We start from the raw sequence: 5531 nt of genomic DNA on the forward strand, positions 1-5531 counted from the left end.
GAATCCGCGACCCTCAGATTGCGAGTCGAGCGCCCTAACCACCTGGCCATGCCGGGTCCTTTTATTTTGTAAAGAGAAGGCAATTTCAGAGATCTAAACCTGTACTCGTAAGACAACTTTTCCATTCTGAATATTATCCTATTAACCCTCCTCTGAACTCTTTCCAACAATTAATGTCCTTCCTAAGGTGAGATCGAACACAATACTCTAAATGTGGCCTAACCAGTGACCTATGCAATGAAATTATAACCTCTTTTGACAGGATTTAACTTTGAAACAAGTTCATTGCACGAACATCAAAAGAAGGAAAAAGAAATAATAGAATGTTCTTTTTATTGTTTTAAATCAGTTTTAGCGTTTTGTGTATGAATAATAAATATTCCCTGAAAGGTAAATTGTTCCTCAATTTTATTTATACAATTATATATTCTTTTAATCCTGAAACAGAAACATGTTCAACCAGTGTCTAATTAGGCTTAAACTGGAAGTAAAAGTTATATGAAAGCTAAGCTTGAAGTTTTAAATATCATACACAGTTTTAAAAGTGTAGTAAGTCATTTTTCATTTTATATTAGGGCATTATTCAAAGTATTTTGGTCACTTACTAATCATTTTGTGATTTGTTTTAACTGAAGAGAACATATTATCTTAGACAATTTACTAGGCATGATTATTGTTTAGGCTATTGACTTGTAATTTTGAGTTTAGAGACACTTACGGGGATTATGGCCGAAACTATTGTCCATTTAAAATCTGTTATTACATTATTAACGCTGACTAAAGTATAGGTATAACGAATATAAAAAGTGGATTTAACCAAATTACTTTAATGAAGATTAAATATTATTTCCTCTTAAACTATTCAGAGTGGCAGCCGCCAGGGAAATTATACGTGGTTTTCAAGAAAAAAATAAGGACGCTTACAAAATATATAATTAAATTATCTTTTTTTTGTTTATAGTTCCTTGCTTATCAAGGTTAGTACCAACTGTTTGAAAATCACACATTCATTATGGTATCGCCTATGATCCCAAGATCCGTTTATTTTTTATAGTCTGTTACACACAATTACCTCAACATAACACAGTTAGAATAGATTAAACAGATTTGACGTCAAATTTATAATATTTTGTCCTTTCTTTAAGGTTTTTACCAAAGTTAATCAGTCTTGTTTGAAGTTAAACACAAAGCTACACAATGGGCTATCCGTGCTCTGCCCACCACAGGTATCGAAATCCGACTTCTAGCGTTGTAAGTCCGCAGACATACCGCTGTGCCGCTGGGGAGCATCACTCTTGTATCTCAAACTTATACAAAATATGCAAGGTCATTAAGTGCATAAAGTGACCTTAACTGAATGACAAATTAGATTCTTACGGGAATGACGGCCGAAAACATCGATAACGTTAAAGGTATCCAACAGCTGAATCAATGTTTTTTAACTTTTATAGTTTTTAAGCCTGACATTTATAATAAAAATCACGTTAACTACAAATCAGAGGTGTGTGAAACTAAGATTTCAGATCTCTGTGTTATAGTTATTAGGCTTAGCTGACGCGGGCTAACTGTGACACAATTTATCTATAACTTAAAAACACTGGTGTTAATAACAACATAACTTATATAGAACATAATTGTGACACAGAATGTCTTCCCACAAAACAGAACACAAATATGTTGACTGATGCACAATACATTTGTGTTAAATTTCACACAATCAACACACACATAACAAAGATGTAACATCACAATGTGTTTAAATAAATACAGTTCTTCTATCTGCATATACTAGACAAACACAATTGTTTGTGCTGTTGCGAAGTTACAGAAGGTTTGTATTAGTTTACAACCTAATGTTTTCCGATGTCATTTAATACTTGTTCGAGATAATCATTTGAAATTCCAATCTTATTTTCTTAATAATTTAATCAAAATATAACGTCGGTGTTGATGAAAGAAGCCTGAAACCTGGATCGCGCCGACTTGCCATTCAAAAAACGTCTTCAGTATCAGAGAATTGGGTGTACAGGTAAGACTTGGAGGATATAAACATCTTCTGAGATCTCGGCAAACCCCAGTTGAAAGAATAACGCACTTGACTCCCATTAAGGAAACCCAGGATCGAACCTCAGTCATTATCAATACAGAAAATAGTCCTAAAAAATGGAAGCAAATTTAGCAGCCGAAACGTAAACTAAAACTAATTAGAAATCAGTATCTAATTAATAAACAAATGACAAATTATTAATTATATTAAGATGACCATATAGGATGCTAACCAAGACAATGATTGATATCCAATCGCTATAGTTAATTAGTACATAGTTAACTGATTGGTTGTCTACAATAACATGTAGATAATGTAGATAAACACACCTGAATAAGATATATTCTAAACTAGTTATGAGAGGGTGAAATTTGTGATTATCTTAATTAATTATATATAATTAATTATTGTCACTAATTTGTAAATAGGAGATTTGTCCCGATTCGCTATGACGTATTATCATTTGATGGGAGAATGTTTGTAAGACAGTTTGGTTTGTTTTGAATTTCGCGCAAAGCTACACGAGGGCTATCTGCGCTAGCCGTCCCTAATTTAGAAGTGTAAGACTAGAGGGAAGGTAGCTAGTCATCACCACCCACCGTCATCTCTTGGGCTACTCTTTTACCAACGAATAGTGGGATTGACCGTCATATTATAACGTCCCCACGGCTGAAACTTAGAATCGTTAAAGACTCTATTGTTAACCACGCGATGTATAAATTCATTGATGCTTGATTTCTATTGTTATTATTCTAAGGAGGAGGCGCTCGAGCGTGACTTGGTGGTCGGAGTATCACACTGGGAATCCAAGGATCTGGGGTTCGAGACGTAGTCGTATAATACACGCTTCGAATTTTTCCGGCATGGATGCGTTAGAGAAGTAACAGTCAATCCGCTATTTAGTAAAAAATAGCCGCTTCGGACGGCGGGTGCTGCCTACTGCTTGCCTTTGACGGCCACACCTGAGTCATGGAAGTTCTCTGACCTGGCCGTTTAGTACGTAGTGTGCATATGGTGTCGTTCAGGCAAACAAACAAACCTAAAGTTATTGGCTAAGTTAGGGGGCGTAACAAAAGATAAGATGCGTCACCATTCCCGTAAATAAAAAACAAAACAAAAAACACCATAATGATGACGAGAGCGTGTTTTTTGTTTTTGTTTTTACTTTTTTAATTATAGACTGCCCAGTGAGTTTTCATTTCACGCTAAATATGAGGTAACGTTGCCATGACGAAGGTATAATTTACGCATATATTATTACTTGAAGGAATGTGGCAGGGTTCACGTGGGTAGGCTCGCTTCTACCCGTGAAGGGTCTTCAAGATAATCATAGCAGTATAGGTTTCGTATATAGTTTTACAGTTGGAAGTGCCATGTTATTATTAATTTACATCAGATTTTTGGAAAAGCTTTAAATAGTTTTACATTTTATTACGTATTAGTACAGTTTGTAAACAACAAATGTCTGGTTAGCCTTCTCTTGCCTTTAACCCTAAAATTACTTTGGGGTCTATTTCGACAGTATAGACTTTTTTAAACACATTTTTCTAAGTATCTAATAATATGCATGTATGTTTATAACTATTTTTTTTTTTTACGGTTACAGGATCCCTCATAACAAATAAGTCCCCCCCGTAGTTCAGCGGTAAAGTTTATAGACTTACAACGCTAATATCCGGGGTTCGATCCCAGCGGTGGACAGAATCCACATAGTCCATCAAAGGTAAACGAAAACCCTGTCAATATTACAGTTAACTCAACTGATTACCAATGAGGTTAATCCCACTAATTACTGATGAGGTTAATCCCACTAATTATCGAGGAAATTAATCCCACTAATCACTGATGAGGTTGATCCCACTAATTACTGATGAGGTTAATCCCACCAATCACTGATGAGGTTGATCCCACTAATTACTGATGAGGTTAATCCCACTAATTACTGATGAGGTTGATCCCACTAATTACTGATGAGGTTAATCCCACTAATTATCGAGGAAATTAATTCCACTAATCACCAATGAGGTTAATTCCATTTGATTATCGAGGAGGTTAATACCACTGATCACTGATGAAGTTAATCCCACTAACCACCGATGATGTTAATCCCACTAATTACCAATGATGTTAATCCCACTAATTATCGATGAGGTTAATCTCACCAATTATCGATGAGGTTAATCCACACTAATTACCGATGATGTTATTCCCACTAATTACCAATGAGGTTAATCTCACTATTTACCAATGAGGTTAATCCCACTAATTACCAATGATGTTAATCCCACTAATTATCGATGAGGTTAATGCCACTAATTATCGATGAGGTTAATCCTACAAATTAAAAAGGAAGTTTCCTATGTGTTTGGATTAGAAAATGAATACTTTCACAATCTTTTTTTTATATATGTTACCCATGGGCATTGTAGCGGACAAAAACATGGAGCCAGTCAATATGGTGTAATATGAGCACCCTAGCGGTATAATAACAAGGCGGTAAATTGAGTGTGTGTTTGTTTGTAACTAAGCACAAAGCTACACAATGGGCTATCTGTGCACTGCCCACCACGGGTATCGAAACCCGGATTCGAGCGTCTTAAGTTCGCAGACATACCGCTGTGCCCCTGGTGGCCACTTTTGATAATTAATACTCTCGAACCACATTAAATTATTTATCGCTATTTTACTTTCATAGCTTCTGCGATTTTTTTTCACTTATTTCTATTTCTCATTAACACACATCCGTTCAAATCTTAAAACAAAGCTTTGTGTTTTTATAATTTTTTTCAGTAATATTCGTATCATTCTTACCCATTACATTTTATCGCGATCTTTCAATCTCTTCGTTTAGTCTAGGTTGTATTATTTATGTATATATTTTTTAATGTTTGCGTGAGTCTGTTTGTGTTTTAAACCAAAATTATATTGAAAACGAAATTGTTTTTTTTTTGTTTATGAATTTCGCGCAAAGATACACGAGGGCTATCTGCGCTAGTCGTCCCTAATTTAGCAGTGTAAGACTAGAGGGAAGGCAGCTAGTCATCACCACCCACCGCCAACTCTTGGGCTGCTCTTTTACCAACGAATAGTGGGATTGACCGTCACATTATAACGCCCCCACGGCTGAAAGGGCGAGCATGTTTGGTGGGATGGGGATTCGAACCCGCGACCCTCAGATTGTGAGTCGAGCGCCTTATCCACCTGGCCATGCCGGGCCCAAAACAAAATTATATTGGACTATCCGTTAATTTAGCAGTGTAAGACTAGATGGAAGGCAGCTAGTCATCACCAACCACCGCCAACTCTTGGGCTGCTCTTTTACCAACGAATAGTGGGATTGACCGTCACATTATAACGCTCCCACGGCTGAAAGGGCGAGCATGTTTGTTGGGATGGGGATTCGAACCCACAACCCACAGATTGCGAGTCGAACGCCCTAACCACCTGGTCATGAAAGAAAGAGGTGGGGGGAGGAAGAAATTTG

The sequence above is a fragment of the Limulus polyphemus genome, unplaced genomic scaffold (assembly GCF_000517525.1).
Source record: "Limulus polyphemus unplaced genomic scaffold, Limulus_polyphemus-2.1.2 Scaffold5891, whole genome shotgun sequence".
Lineage (NCBI taxonomy): Eukaryota > Metazoa > Arthropoda > Merostomata > Xiphosura > Limulidae > Limulus > Limulus polyphemus.